We start from the raw sequence: 17,409 nt of genomic DNA on the forward strand, positions 1-17,409 counted from the left end.
TCAACAATAGAAGAGATACTTAGGAAATTGAAGTCATTTATAGCCTGACAGAGCTGATCACAGAGAGTTCCTGAGAACTAGGGGCTCATTACAGCCAGAAAAAATAGATTTTTTTTTTTTTTTTTACAAAATCCAAGGTTTGGGGGGATGGTTTCAAAAGAGGAGCAAATAATTGCAAGTCAACCCAGTTTCCTGACCTTTCTTTTTATCACATTGCCTAGACTCACAGAAGGCCAGCACAGCATCTCATAGAAGCATTTGGAAGTGTTAAAGGCCTAAGGAATTCAAAGTTGTAAGTCAGCAGTCAGGTGGAAAAATGACTCAGCTCACATGAACCTGAGTAATGCCTGTGTACCCTTTGGGTAAGTTGTTCAAGCCTTGTTGGGGATTCTGCCTTCCTGCAATGACAGCAACTGACTGAAAGAACAAAATGAAAACAGTTGATGAATGTTTAAAAGTGGCGGAATGGAACCCATCCAAGGAATCAGCCTAATCTACAGGTGAGCAAAATGTCTCAAATTCAGCCCTAGGGAAAATTGTTCAAAAGAGCAATGGCTTCCCAGCACTAAGTTTCCCTGTCCTGATATTGCCATCGCTCTCATTCCTGAAGTTCAAGTGTCTTTAAAAAGATATCTCTCTCTCTCTCTCTCTCTTTCTCTCTCTCTCTCTCTCTCTCTCTCTCTCTCTCTCTCTCTCTCTGTGTGTGTGTGTGTGTGTGTGTGTGTGTGTGTGTGTGTGTGTGTGTGTTTACTTGCAAATACAGGTGTCCTTGGAGTCCAGAAGAGGGCACCAAATCCCCTGGAGCTGGAGTTACATAAGCAGCTGTGAGCCTCCTGATGTACGATACTGAGATACAATGGTCCTCTGTAAGATCAACAAGTACTCTTAACCAATGAGCCATACCCCAGTCCCCAACTTTCTTTTTGATGTTCCGCTATTTCTATCCCTGGAAAGCAATGTAATAGGCCATTAAAATGAATAAGCAGAGGATGATAAAGATGAAATAAAATGCTCTGTTTCTTATATGCCAGAAACTCTGGTCCCAAAATATTCATATAAAGAAAGTCATTTAGGTTAAGAGAGCCCTTTCCTTGCCCTCAAAGCAACTCTCAGTCCTATTGTCCATCATCTGTAAGTTTTGAACATTTTTAAACTCAACAGAGGCGACTTGCCTGTCTTCCAGCATAATGGCCTATAAGTCTCAACCATGAGCCAAGAAGAACTCTTCCTCCCTTGAGCTGCTCTTGTCATATATATGGCCACAGACACCACACCTCACTACTATTGCTTGTATTTGGAAGCAGCAAGCTGATGCTATTAGGCAGGGCCCCGTTTAAATATATATACATATCTTAGAGTGTTTATGGACCACTTGAAAGTCTTAATATGAACCCATATTAGCATAATCCTTGGGCTTCTGGTTATAAATTTTCGTTTTAATTTTTTCCCACCCAAATACTAGACAGAACAAAGATATTTTTATCTTTCTGGGTAAAAAGAGCAGGGAGTACTTTTTCCCATCTTGGTCATTCACTTTAAAAAAGCACTTTCTTAACAAATGCTTTCCTTATGATTGGATTTCCCTTAAGCAGTGGCCTCTGAAGGACAGCTTAATATCCTTCTCCAGCATCTACCTCTGATGTATTGTCCAGTGGAACAGAGATTTGTAAACACCAGAGTAACAAGATGGCTTTTAAAGGTGCTCTGTTGAACCATAATGCAAATCTTAATACAGTCCTGAGGTCTCTGGGACATTCAGATAGTTTTCCTCTAATTGACATGCACAGAAATAAACCTGAGCAAATTATCCTGAGGGTGATGATGTAATGAGAAGACTGGGGTGAGGAAGAAGTTGTCAGCCCTGTGACGAGCCCCTGGATACTTTCAAACCTGGTCTAGCACTTCTTACAGAATCATACACACACACACACACACACACACACACAGAGAGAGAGAGAGAGAGAGAGAGAGAGAGAGAGAGAGAAAGACACACACATTTAAGTGAGAGAACTTTTTTAATTTTTACATTTTTTGTTTAGTATGTGTGCGCAACACAATATTGTACCCCTCCTTCTACACGTTTAATTTTTATATTTTTTATTTAGTGTGTTTGCAACACAATATTATACCCCTCCTTCTACACATTTTGATCTCTTTCTGAGCCCTTTTTTGTTTCCCTTACCTTGTCTCAGAACCTGAAACTCGAGCTTGGGCTTTTGACATTCTGTTCCAAAACCTCAGAGTATTTTTCTAAATAAAGGCAGTTTCTTGCAGAAAGAAATCCCAAAATTCAGCTTTTGGACATTTTTGAGGGTATTTTTTCCATCCCAAAACCCATGACTTACATTTCAGCCCCACTATTTTGCCCCCAAAACCTCTTTGAAAATAATGGCTTCAAAACCCATTGAAATAGTATACATGGCTGTTATAAAGAGCCAAAAAAAAGTTATAGTTTGAGAAAAGATAAGAGATGCAGTTTTGAAAACTCTGCACTTGACCTGCTTCTAGAACAGTCATATCTAGATGGCTGTTAGGTATGTGGTCTCGGGCTCTCCTCAAAGAAATGCCTGCGCTGAAACCTCAGGATGAGTTGTCACACAGCAGAAGAAGCTTCAGCTTAGACAGCATCCTCCCAGGAAGATGCAAAGAACAAGACAAGCTGGAATGTGAGTATGAGAATTCTGTGCAAGCTGAAGTTGGCAGTGAAGGGCACGTTCTGCTTCTACAGAGGATCCAAATTCAGTTTCCAGTACCTACGTCAGACAGCTCACAACCACCTGTCACTCCAACTCCAGAGGATCCAATGCCCTCTTCTGGTCTCTCAAGCACCTGCACTTAAATGTGCAAACCCCCATTCAGATACATACAATTAAAAATAAAACATATCTTTAAGAAAAAAAGCAAAGAATTCTGTGAAGAACACTGTATTTCTAAGATGCCAGGAAAGATCAAGAACCAGCTGAGAGTAGTGTTCCAGATCCAAGAGATTGTTTTAAGAAGGAAGTAATAAGTGACAGAGAGATTAAGGAAAGATTTAGAGGAAATTGTTGGGGAATCATTCATCATTCCATCTATTTAAGATAGGATGGTTATATTCTACCCTGTAGGGATATTGAGAGGAGTAAAGGAATTGATGTATGGAAAATACACACTTCAAGATGGCCCAAAGTCCTATGGTGGTCCATCCATGGCTAAAGTTTTCTGCTTCTTAGTGATCTTTCAGTGATCTTTTCTCTACATTCTGTTCTTTCATTCATGTCTTTTCCCTTACAATATATAGCTACAAAAAGCGTGATTCATTTTGTTACTGTTAATTACTAAGTTCCTGTTATTTCAAATGCACTGATACAGAGATGAATCTCTTTATTTAATTTTTTTAACTCACTAAGTGAGTTGAGATGGAAGATTTGTCAGGGGTTCACTGTGATTCCACAAGAGTTGTACATGAAGACCCTTCAGGAAAGGTTCGAGTTTATTATACCACAGCTTGGGTTCCTTGACCCAAAAATGGAATTATAAATCAAGCTAAGGTTTGGGCTGTTTTGTGTCTTTGACCCAAAGCAAAAACAAATAGCCTTCTGGAGCCATTCTCCCAAGTCTCAAATATTATATTCCCCAGTGGTATGTCCACTGTTACAAATAATCCTACTTATGCTCATGAAGCAACCCTAGTTAAATTCATCAGATCACAAAAGATAAAATACATGAAAGTAGGAAGCAATGTTGGAAAAAAAGATAGGATTGGTGAGAGAGGAAAGAAGAGAGAAGAAAAATGGGCCTTTGGTTGAAGAACACTACGTGTGTGTGTGTGTGTGTGTGTGTGTGTGTGTGTGTGTGTATAATTATAAAACAGTAAATGAGTGGGAACATGAGTGATTGGGTTGCGAGGATCAAGGAGGAGAGTACTAAGCGAGAGTACTGGAAAGCAGGGACATTTCGGGGACAGATAAAAAACCTGACCCAAGTCTTAAGCTCAGGCACTGTAAATCATTAAACTTTGTAACCACTTTTCAAGATTATTTCAGCTATGCTGGATTTTTTTTAACATCAAGTTGTTAATTTTTCCAAAACAGTTATTAGGGGGTTGATTTTTTTTTTTTAGCATTTCATACTTGAGTAGTATAGGCATCTCTCTCATTCACCCTTCTCCCCACTCCAACTCCTCCCGACACTCCTCTTAAATCCATGATCTCTTCTTTATTATTTTATACATATGTGATAAATTCTTGGTTATCAACTTGACTACATCTGGAATTGACTAAAATCCAAAAATGGAGAACACACTTGTGAGAGATGTTTACTTAGTTTGAAGATTTATTAGACATAGTAAAATACGCTTTTAATTCAAATCCTCTGTGCTGGGAAACGACACACCTTTAATCTGGGCCGCATCTTCTCCTGGAAGCCTATGTGGAAGAAGGAGACATTCCTCTTTGCCTGCTTGCTTTCAGCTTGCAGGCAAGACCATTCCTCCTCTAGCATTACAACCTACTTCTTTGGGATTTTAGTGTACACTGAAGATCAGTTGAGACATCCAGCCTAGTGGCCTGAGAAACTACTAGATTCTTGGACTTTCCATTTATAGAGAGCCAGTGTGGCAACTGAACCACAGCCAGTAAATCGTTCTAATAAATCCCATATATATGAAATATATGTGTGTGAGTATATATATATATATATATATATATATATATATATATATATATTTGTGGAAAGTGAGTATGTATGAAGGCGTAAATCACAAACAATCCCACACCAGTTTGGAATTATGACCAATAGAGAAGCTATTTATTTAAAGGGGGAAAACTTACAGATCACCGTCCCAGACAACAGCCCTCTGCTCAATCAGGAAGGGAGCCTAGTCGCCAGAAGAGGAGCTCTAACATCTCAAAATACAGTGAAGGAAGCAAAGAACTTTGTGGTAAAATTGACTGGCTCCAGATGCACATCAACAGTCTAAGGTTTCTAAGTGTGCCCTTGAAGAGAATCTTCTCTCCAACAGCCACAGAACTTAAATTGTGAAAAACTGAACCAAAACCCTTATTATTTGGTTGGTTGAATTACAGCAAATATTCCAATTCCAATCTGAGGGTGTTGGCAGTTAATTTGGGGTGGAAATGTGTGTGAGGAGCCTACTGAAGATGAGAACTTTGAATCTGTAGAGTCTCAAGGGTTTATCTCACCTGAGGAAATAGTCTCTCTATGCTCAGCAGGTGTTCTCTCTCTCTCTGTCTGTCTCTCTGTCTCTCTCTGTCTCTCTCTCTGTCTGTCTGTCTCTCTCTTTCTCTCTTTTACACACACACACACACACACACACACACACACACACACACATAAACACACCAAAATACTACCTTTTTCTTCTTTGGCTGAAGAAATCGATCCTTCATTGTCTGCTAAATCAGCCGTTCCCTTCTCTGAAGGAGGTGTTGTCTCTAGACTTATAACTCAGACTTAAGGCAAAGCAGTCTCCTGAGGAAGAGGGACGTAGAAGGTGTCATCCGTGAGCAGGTGTGCTACACTGCTAAAGAGCTTAAAGAGTTTGTTGTTTCATTTGATCAGAAGTCTGGGGAATATATATGGGAGTGGATTTTAAGAAGGTGAGATAACGGTGGATGTTGCTCATCTTATTCTTTACTGTTCTAGGGACCAGAAAATCCAAAATGAAAGCCTGGAGTCAAAAACATCCTGAACAGGGAGTTACACGGTCAACTCTCTTATTTCACAAGACAGATCACTGGCAGATAGCTGTCTTCAAAGTGAACTTTGAATGTTTGAAAAAAATAAGCCTAGGAACAAAGGAAGAGCAAGTCAAAGGCAAGCGATGAATAATCACTTGGGGAAATCTCATTCTCACTTGTGAGCTGCCCAGAGAGTGCGGTGGAGTTCTCATTAGCAGCTCAGTTCTGCCCAGATTGCTCTGTATTCCATACAGGTATGATGTCAGCAGACCTTCTGCAAATACTACGACCAACCTGCACACCTGCTGCTCGCCAGGGTCTGGTGTTTCTTCTCTTCCAGCAAGAAACTCAACTCAAAGATCCCATGGGCTCAGTGTGCCATCTGCCTGACATGCAGAGTGTAAAATGAGTGTGGGAAAGTGATTGGAAAAATAAAACTCGCAAAGGCAACATAAAAAATTTTCCCACTGTTGTCATACATTGTGTGTGTGTGTGTGTGTGTGTGTGTGTGTGGTGTTCTGGTATATACACTGCTGTGAGAATATATGGGTGTGTACAAGTTGTCAGGTACTGTCTTTCTCCACTCTCATCCTTGTTTTTCGAAACACCATCTCTCACTGGACCTGGACCCCACTGCCTGAGCTCCACTAGCTGGTCAGCAAGCAGGAGGGAGCCCACTGCTTCCATTTCTCCAGGGCTGGGAATACAGGCACACTTACATTCCTATGAGTTTCCAAGATCTGATTTCAAGTGTCTTATGCTTCTGGAGCAAGCACTTCATGAGCTGAGCCATCTCTTCAGGCCTCCAAAGAGGGTATTTCATTAAAAATTGTCTATGTACATCTAAGTATGCATGTGTGATTTGTGTGCGTGAAAGTAAGTATGTATGTGTTATGAGTGCGTAAGTATTTACATATGGTGAGTGTGTATATATGTTTGTTAGTGTGTCTGCTTTAATAGGCAAATGTTAAACTGTATATTGTGATAACTCTGAAAATTAGGACAATAACAGTTACTGAGCATAGAAACAGAAGCTGCTACAACTTGGAAAAGTGGATGTCGGATCTCTAGACAAGATGAGACAGTCCTTGGCTCTTGGTTCTTTCTCTTCTTTTTCTTTAGAGACCCACAGCTATTTCTTCCTCCACCTAAATCATAGTCCTATAGCTTCAAGAAAATAGTGAAGCATAAAGAGAACCAGGGCAGATAGTTTGGTAAGGCCTTTGGCTTTCTCCAACCATTGTAGAATCCATCGCTCCTTTCAGAACATGGAAACTTACTATGGATGAAATGCAGAGGTCTGAGGCTCTATGGTGATTAGTTTTAAGTACTTTTGATCCAGCTACTTGGGGTGGTCCAAAGGCCAGCAACACTGGCAGCATCAGGAACTTGTCAGAAGCCCCCATCCCAGACACACTGAACCGGAACCTCCGTGGTGAGCAGTAGCAAAGGAGGGTGGCTTCTTACTGGAACACTTGTGAAGACTGAGAAATCGTGGACTTGAGTGGGAAATGAGACCCTTAAGAAGAGCAAATGATCTTGTTCAAGTGAGGTCATACAAACCCAGAAAGAAAACTAGATGAGAGAGAAGTTTTCTCTCTGATGCAGAATGTGGCCAATAATACATATATAGAGATGTAAACCAATGTGCATGTGGGCACCATCTAACATTAAAGGAGAACAAGGAAGGCAAAATAGAAGGAATAGAGGAAGGGCTGAATGCAGGTAGTAGACATGAATTATGAAAGAGCATATGAAGCTATACTTCTAATTCAGTCACAGATATTTTTGGTGATGGTGGATACATGTGTAAAATATAATCCATATTGAAAGTCTAAAATTTAATAGGAAGTCCCACAGCTTCCATTCTGAATGCCTATTCCAACAGTATAGATGTTTATTGGCTTATATAGGCTTAGAGTCTATTAATTTTGATGGGAGATATTTTTTATTTATTTGAAAATTTTTAATAACAAAGTTAATAAAATTTTTATAATATAATAAAAATATTTTAACGTGGTGAGTTGAGAGAAAGGTTATGAGAATTTCCTTAGTACCAGTAGCATCTCAGCTTCGGCATAATCTGTGGAATCATGGTATATACCAAGAAGTGGAAGAATGAAAAGCCACTGGTTAGTAGTTCATATTGGATGACCAGGAATAGCCTACTAGAGATTCCATGCTTCTGGGAACAGGAGCAACATAGATGGTAGCTTATAGAACCAAAGTTACGTTTATTTGTAGTCATTGGATTTATTAAAGGGCATGCAGGGACTAAAGAGATAGCTCTGCATGTAAGAGCACTAACTACTCTTCCAAAAGACCCAGGTTTTATTCCTAGCACCCAGCACCTACATGGCTGCTCACAACCATCTTTAACTCTAGTCCCAGGAGATCTAATGCCCTCTTCTGGCCTCTGTGGGCACTGCATCCATATGGTACACAGACATACACACAGGAAAAACATGGATAAACAGAAAAATAAAATGGAAAAAAAAGGTATGTAATGCTGGGGCTGGGGAGATGGCTCATTTGGTAAAATATATGTAGAAGCATGTGTACCTTAGATCAGATCTCCAAAGTCCAAATAGTAAAAGTGGACACAGTGGGAAAACCCTGTAATTGCAGTCATAAGGAGGCAGAGAGAGGATACCTAAGACCCGAAAGGCAATCACTCTATCTCAATTGGTGAGCTCCATGTTTGACGAGAGATCTTGTCCCCCCAAAATAAAGTGGAGGGTGATTAAAGAAAACACCAGGCATCAGCACCTGCTCCCTACACAAAACTCCTGCATTCGTATACACATGTGCCCTTGCAGACACACACGTTCTCCTGTGAATTCTACAATAGAAATTAATTTTGCATGGTTTTCCACTATCAAAAACAAACTCTTAGTGGTGTTGCTATTTTACCTGGCACCAGATCTTCCTAAAATAAAATCCTACACTCTTCCTGGATTGTTAAAGATAAAATACAATCACAATGCCATCTGACTCCCCACACTTGTCTTTCTGGATAAACATCTAATAATCCTTCATCTTTACCTTATTTTAATAATATTATCTTCAATTATAGGCCCTATGGCTAAAACAATCACTCACTCTCATGGCAAGGCTCAGTTCCTCCCTCGTGGTCAGCGGCTGCTGCAAAAGACAAAGCCACAGGGCATAGTTGTGTCCAGGGCCTGAGATCTAACACACCCATGTGTGATCCTGACTAAGTTTTTTAACACACCTGGATCTCAGTTTCCTCTTTTAAAAAAAAAAAGATTGACTTAGATAGTAGGACCAAATGTTCGATGATGCTAGAAAAGTTTATTCAAAGTTCAGAAACAATTAAAATCCCTACAGAATATCTGTTCAGTATAAGATGTGATTACTGTGAACATGTAATTTTATTAGTTTTACCCCAGCACACATATCACAGAGCAAGCTGGCTAAAACATATATCACACAGACATAAGATTCAAATGAACTGCCTCCTTTCCCACGTGGTGATGAATAAATACATGTGAGAGTCAAGTAAGGGTCTTACACACACACACACACTCACACAGACATACAACTACATTGCACACACACACATGCACAGATATACACCTACATGAACACAGAGAGAGACAGAGAGACATAAACCTACATGCATACACACAGGCACACACATACACACGAGACATGTACACACATGTACATACAGAAATACATACACCAACATACATACAAATATACATATACAACCACCCCAAGCACCATATTTCTCCTGCATTGCTCCAATGTTCTTTCGGTCATAGTATTTTCAAAATTGTGGCTGGAGGAATTGTTTATTTGGGTTTGGCTTGGGCTTATGTTATTCAACTTAATTTAGTAATCAAAGCTGTGTTCCAAACACAATTTTGTACAAAATCCTATTATACAAAACAGAGAAAAGCCGGAATGCTATTGACTGTGTAGAAAGCAGCCTGAAACTCTGCCCCGTCTGTCTCCTCTTAAATCCACTCCCAAATCATTCTCTCCTAGAAATATTTCACAGAAGCCTAAAGCTCCCATCTCCCCCAACGGCTGCTCATTTCCAGGAAGAGAAAATGGAGAGGGGGTAAATCTAATTGGTTCAAAACTAACAATTCTGCTCCTTGGTGATTCTTTTTTATTAAAACAATCCTATGAGCCGGGCGGTGGTGGCACATATCTTTAACCCCAGCACTTGGGAAGCAGAGGCAAGTGGATCTCTTTGAGTTTGAGGCTAGCCTGGACTACAGAGTGAGTTCCAGGACAGGCTTCAAAGCTACATAGAGGAAACCCTGTCTCAAAAAAAAAAATCTATATAAAATGAACCATAAACTCAGAAGATAGAAAAACAGTGAATGGAAGCTGCACCTCACTGACACGGTGCTTTCTTAGCATGCTGGAGACCTAGGTTCCATCCCAGCACTTTTAAGGGTTCTTTCGGGATTTTTAATGTGTGTGTGTGTGTGTGTGTGTGTGTGTGTGTGTGTGTGTGTTTCATGCCCTACATGTGGATGTCAGAGAACAACTCTTGAAAGCTGGTTCTATCCTTCCATCGTGTGGGTCTGGGAAACCAATCCCAGTCATCAGTCTTGGCCCTGGGTACCTTTATTCACTGTAAGCCATCTAATTCCCATCAAAAACATTCTTTAAAAATACTTATATCAAATGGGATCATGCTATTTTAAAAGTCTACTTCTGTCTTCTGCAAACAAAAATATTCTTTAATGTTTTTATTTTGCATACTTCATCATCTTAGCCACATCAAGTGAAGCTCAGGTTTATTGATAACAAACCGCTTGCCTGCTTAGGCACACACCATATTCTGAATAAAAAGTACCTGCCTAACATGCTGAAATCCAAAATTTCACCCAAGAAAAAGTGCCAGCCAGGAGTTTTCATTTTTTGTTTTTTGGTTTTGTTTTTTTTTTTTTTTTTTTTTTTTTTTTTGGTTTTTCGAGATAGGGTTTCTCTGTGGTTTTGGAGCCTGTCCTGGAACTAGCTCTTGAAGACCAGGCTGGCCTCAAACTCACAGAGATCCACCTGCCTCTGCCTCCCAAGTGTTGGGATTAAAGGCATGCGCCACCATCGCCCGGCAGGAGTTTTCATTTTTTATGACAGCATTTGTCAGTGACCTGCAACTGGCCAAGTAGGGTAGCTAGCAACATAGTCACACGATCCACCTTCCTCTGCCTCCCCAGCATTGGGATGACAAGGCATTCTACCCTACCTCGGTTTAGGTGTTTGTTGCTGTTGTTGCCTGTTTATACGGGTTCTGAAATTGACCTCAGGTTCTAACTGCTTGCAAATCAAGCATTTTGCCAACTGGGCTGTCTCCCCTGTCCCTGCATTTACCACTTTTAACCATGATCTTTAACACGAAGATTTCGGAACATACGCAAGAATACCTTATACTCATTTTGATTTTTAGAATAAATCCAGAGAACACACATTAACAGAGAAAATATTAAATGAGCATTTCCAAATTCTTAGTGAAATCATTTCAGAAAATTTTTGCCCGGCTGCCAAGGCTGTCTGAAAAAATGACCATGTCTTTAATCCGAAGAAATGTAAATGAGAACAAAAGAAAGCCATGGTCTCCATGTTCACAGTCAGGAGGAGGGTAAAGAGTGGAGAGAACTTGGGTATCCTGTTTGCTTTAGTTGATGGACTTTTTAATTTTGCCAAAAGGGAAGGAGGAAATCACTTCGTGCTGGGTGAGATCCTATGCTAGTCCCACTACTGTCGTCTCCTTTAAGTCTCTCAGGAACAGGACCCACGGGTGCAGTGGCTCTCGTTTTCCAAGAGAATCCAAAATATAAAGAGTCCAGGTAACCGGCAAGAGATCATCCGTGTTCACCACCGCAGGGGTTGATAACGCAGTCAGCCTGTATGATTCCAAAGCAGAGCATTTATGGCAGCTTTATGGCCACCCCAAATATACTATTTATCTGGAAAGGTGCAGTCCAAAAGAAGTGATGGGTGACAATGCAATTTTAAGTGCCCGAATTTCGACAAAGAAAATGAAACTGTAGATGACAGACCAAATAAATAGATCAACAAATAGAAAGACAGACAGATAGACAGAAGGAAGAGAGACTTCAAAATTCAAATGTGTTTATTGGAATGGTTTCCCAGTCATCTCAAATCGTGGTGCTCATTGTACCACTTTCTGTTTTCCCTCCTGTTGTTACTAGAGGACCATGGAAGAGTCAGCACACAAGACCACAGTTCATGCACAGCTGAGGATGATTTTACAGTATCCAGAGACTTCATACCCATGGAGAAGGAACCATGTGCTTCTTGTGTTTCCTCATCTTTTTAGGAGAGAATAGCCGTGTTCTCCTCAGGAAGACAGTACCAGCAGACAAAATTTTATTTTATTTCTATTTTTCTGAGACAGAGTCTCACACTGTGGCCCTAGATGATCTGGGAAACACTACGTCGTGCTGAATTTGATGCTCAGCATAAAAAAAAAAAATTCAGTGAAAACGAACTTGAAGAAAAAAAGAGTATTCACGTGAGCTGCGCTCAGAGCTGCGGTTGGTGGTGTGCACTTGTAATCTCCATAGTCTGGGGATAGAGACGAGGACTGAGTGTTCAAGAGAAGACTGAGCTGTAATAATGAGACTCTGCCCCAAGAGAAGAGGGGGACGTTGAGAAGGGAAAGATAAAGGGAAATGTAGATGTTACCAAAGATGAAGAAAATCGTATAATGGCAAAACTGTCCGTTGGTAAGGAGAGGTAATCAGCAAGGGGCACGCTCATAACAGAGCCTCAAAATGTTGGGGGGAAAAATGAGACAGGCAAATAACAGAGGGGATAGAGAGCTTTTCTAAGGCCTTTTCTTAATTGCCTTCAACTCATCATAATTTTTATGCTAAAATATTACGTCTTGGTCTGGGAAGAGGCAGAAATGGAAACTTCCCTGTCTTGGCTCCAAGGTAAAACTCTTCTATATCTGTGAAACTTTCTTACAGCTCCCTAATGTCTTGTTCCCTTTTCTCTACTGACAAGCTCGGATTTTAGTAGTTACATTGTTAATCTAAGCACTTTGGGCACCCTGGAAAATGAACGTTATAAATATAAAGCCATTTCTACTCATACATGAGAGTGGGTAGCTTTCTCTTCTCTTCTCACCCCAGCCCTCCACATAGTCTCCACAGAGTATTTACGCCCTTAAACAACATTCTAAATGTTGTTGCTGAACTCATAAAAGATCCTAATGGCTCACAGAGGCCAGAGAGACTTGCGAGATCAGCAGCAAGTCTGGCGAAGGCTTCAGCAGAGGGTGGGAGAGGAAACCACCACTTCTTCACGTCTAAGTGATACCTGGGGAGCTTTCCCCACTAATCACCTTTGTGTTGTTCAGGGCTGTCCTTCAAGCTGTAAAGCAAATGATTACTTAGTGAGGTTTACATCCTTAACAAAAGTGTATACCTAAACTACACCTGCTATGCTCCCCCAGTGTGGTGATTTAAAAGAATATGGCCCCCAAAGGGGGTGGCACCATTAGGAGGCGTGGCCTTATTGGAGGAAGTGTGTCACTGTAGGGGCAGGCTTTGAGGTCCCTTTTGCTCCAGCTTTCCTCAGTGTGACTGACAGTAGGCTTCCTGTTGCCTTCGAGTCAGGATGCAGAACTCTCAGCTCCAGCACCATGTCTGCTCTCCACCATGATGATAACAGACTGAACCTCTGAAACTGTAAGCGAGCCCCCTCAATTATATGTTTTCTTTTATAGGAGTTGCCATGGTCATGGTGTCTCTTCATGTTATACCCAGATCCTCATAGTCCCCTAAAAGCCAACAAGGAGACCGAGCTTTTATTGAATAAAAGCAAAGTGCTTTTATTCATACACAAATTCATGAACTCAGACTCTCCATGTGTCCAACATATTGGCACGATTGAAGAGCCCTAAGCACAGTTGGGGTGGGGTTTTTATAATAGCAGAGGGATTTCTAAGGTTCAGGACCCCTGGTTAGCTGATATTTGTCCAGGGGTACCCTGGTGAAAAGGGAATGGTTGTATGCTGCGCTGAGCGACACCAAGTGATCCTATTTACAGTAGCTAGAACATTAGGAATTTCCTTTGGATGGTCTGCTCCTGGGTGGAGCATGGGTGGTCTCAGTTGGTGGTCTTTCTTGGAATCAGGTATTGTGTTATGGTAAACTGAGACTCAAGCCTACCTTCCTGTTGGTCTATAAGGCCTGTCTTGGAAGGTGTGTACCAAGCTGCCCTGGGTCCTACATTTGCCTCTTCTCAAGTACAGATGACAGGACTCAATCATGGGTCTTTTCTGTCCAGAGGTTCAAGGGGTTGATATTAGGACCTCAATAGTTGAACACTATTGACCTGTTTTTGAATAAAAGCCATTAGTCTGTTGATGAGGCAGGAGCTGAGAGGAAGTTCTAGGAGCAAGCTCATTAGGGGGGCTGTTAGAGCTGGAAGGAAAATGGCTAACCAAGGAGACCAGTAGAACAAGTTTTCGTACCATTCAGCTTCCAGTGTGAGTGTTCTGTTTACTGTCATTAATCTGTTTGTTTTTGTTTTTTTTAACAAGGCCATTGAATCTCTAATTACCCCAGAGTGATTGACATAGAAACAGCATTTTTCCCCAGGGCAGCACACAGGCCTCCTTGTTGCATGAAGAGGGGGTGCAGACCTCTTCCAATTCTGTAAGGCAACCTCAGCCATGGAATCTAGAGAGGTCTCTAACTTGAGTATAGACTGTTCTATGTTTTTGAGATCCAAATTAATGACCAATTACAGGGTCTGGTAGTTTTCATTCTGGAGGATTAAGGCTGAGGTGCCCACCTCTGCTGCTCCTTCCAGAGGTCCTGAGTTCAATTCCACATGGGGGCTCACAACCATCTGTAATGGGATCAGATTCCTTCTTCTGGTGTATACAAAAAGAACATGAATAAATAAATCTTTTTCAAAATATATATGTCTTAGGTGTTGTAATAATAAAACTGCTGACCTGCCCTGTTACCTGGGTACCCTGTCCCTTTAAGAGACAAGCCCCACCCACTCCCAATTTCCCCCTTTCCACTGAGGCATGTAGATCTCTTGCCTTCTCTCCATCTCTCTCTGTGTGTTTGACATTCTTCTGGAGAGGTAGTCTCTGCCTTTCCCCTTCCCCCTTTCTCTTTCTTCTCTACTTTTCTCCTAAATATCTGAGGACACCGAAAGGTCTTGATCATCTAAGAAGACCACCTAGCTCATCACCTAGAGCAGCGGTTCTCAAACCCCTTTCACAGGGGCCATCTAAGACCATCAGAAAACACAGACAGCAAAATTACAGTTAAGAAGTAGCAGTAAAAACGATTTTTTGGTTGGGGTCCCCACAACATGAGGAACTATATTAAAGGGCTGCAGCAATAGGAAGGATGAAAACCATTGACCTAGAAGAATTCCAACTAAGGAACCTTCATCTGGGCCTTGGCCTCTGGTTTTGCCATGGAGACCCAACCAGTCACATGGCTCCTTTAAAATCTACTCAACACAAGGTCTAAGGTGGATTAGAAAAAGTATTGTGCTTTGTTCTCATACTGACTCTGATGCAGAGTCTAGGTGGTAGCAATAAGTTCATTCTCATGGCCTCAGTTTCCTCATCTATGAACTAAGGGTCACCTGTCTGGATCCTTCCCCTCCACATCTTCTAGGATATATTTTTTAAAAATTTATTTATTCATGTACTTTATGTATATACCAGAAGAAGGAATCTGATCCCATTACAGATGGTTGTGAGCCACCATGAAGTTGCTGGGAATTGAACTCAGAACCTCTGGAAGGCTAGTCAAGTGCTCTAAACCACTGAGCCATCTCTCCAGCCCCTTCCTAGGACCATATTAAGTGATGTTTACTCTTTAATCAAGTCTCCAAACACTTCTCGGTGTAGATCAGCTCCTAGCTTCTTTCTGTCTGACTCCTTCCCAGCTGACTCCCTCCCTTAGCTCAGTCCACACCAGATGACTGCCCTCCTGGATATGCACTTCTGCTTTCCTCTCACAGAGCACAGGAAACTCTCCAGTGGGCAGTCCTGCTACTCTCTAAACAATGGCATTTGCTGCTTGGTAATCAGGTTCTGTTTTCTGATCTCTCTCTCTCTCTCTCTCTCTCTCTCTCTCTCTCTCATTCTTTTCTAGACTAGCCTTAGCTTAATTTTCAGCATCTGAAAAATACCAGTAGCACAGTAGGTGTCCAGTAAATGCTGGGTGCATAAACTAGTAAAAATTAAGTGATTTCCTATTAAAACGCTCTGGACCCCGGAATATTTGACCAACACAAACAATGATAATGAGCTGTGTGAGCAGCCGGCTAACACTCACAGAGCCTACAAAAGGACAGGGCAACAGATGAACTCCAAACCACCTTCTCTGCTTGCAAAGCAGTTTCTGGCCCCAGATTTCCAATGGGAGGGTTAGCGGGAAGGAGAGGTAAGAGAAGCTGGAATCAGCCGGAATTAATATCAGTCATGAAACCCTGTCCAAAGACACTGCTTCTCCGCTTACCTGAGCTCTGGGTTCTGTTATTGTTTGACTTCTTTTGTTATTTAATTAATGAAGCAAGTTGCCTGGACAGGAGGGAAAGAAGGAGGTGACTAGAGGAGGGAGAGGCAGGAGAGGTTGCAATCCCCGAGTACCTGTCATCTCTGTGACGTAGACAGCTGCCTCTAGTTGTATTTTAAATGAAATCTCACCCTAATGTAGGCACCACGTCTGGGATTACGATCCACCCTGTGATCTGTCACTTTTATATATATGTGCACAGGGGAGTGGAGCGGTTTCCATAGAGAGGAAATATCACAACCCACCTACGAACAATACCAGAGAAGACAAAGCTGCGACCCCAAGCAATCAGAAGTTCAGAAGACCTGCCTGGAGCAGCCCTGCCGGTCCTTGGAGCTGTGCCCCTCGCCCTGAGCAGTTCCACTCCGGAGCAAAGTCCGCTTACAGGTAAGGCTGTTCTTAGGGACTGACTTAGAAAGTGTAAATGAATTTTCTCTCAACAAGGGCTGGGTGCTAGCCGGCTGAGAGAGTTGATACCGACCCTCAGTGGGAGCTCATGTGTAGGGAGTGCTGACCTCCATTCCCAGGCTTGTTTTAAATCAGCAGAAATGGGTACCTAAGACACCAAGGAGACGTTATTCAGGGGGCAAAAATGACCATTCCTTTGTTAGTATACAGAGCCCTGCTTTGAAGAGGTGACATACACAGTGCAGTTTGTCCTAACCACACACACACACACACACACACACACACCTCTTGCTTCTAAATACAGTCCACCCATACAAAAAAGCAGTCTTTGGTGACAGTTTACAACTAGATGGGGATACTAATGCTCAGAAGCTAGAGTCCCAAATTACACAGTGCCTCAGAGCAGCAAGAGTGCATAGGTATGTCGTTCACGTGTACATGCGTCTTGCCTGTGGCATCTCCTTCCCATCCCTGGCATGCCAGGGGAGGGGGCAGTTACTACAACAACCCCAAGAGTTTAAGAGGCTAACCCAATACAACATAAAAGGTGAAGAATTCACCTGGGAGCAGGCTGGAATCATTTCCATCTTGCAAGGCTGGGACTATGAGGGGGTTGGAATTGGGGTGCAGTAGCTGAGTGACGAGCACCTGTGGGAGCAAAAGAGCAAGGACGCATAGAGAGGAATGTTTCGTGTCTACCTTTTATGTTCGGGTTTCCTGAGAATTCCATTTGCCTTATCCTTTTC

The sequence above is a fragment of the Microtus oregoni genome, unplaced genomic scaffold (genome assembly GCF_018167655.1).
Source record: "Microtus oregoni isolate MIOR12 unplaced genomic scaffold, Mior012 000035F_ref0000213, whole genome shotgun sequence".
In the NCBI taxonomy this organism is placed as follows: domain Eukaryota; kingdom Metazoa; phylum Chordata; class Mammalia; order Rodentia; family Cricetidae; genus Microtus; species Microtus oregoni.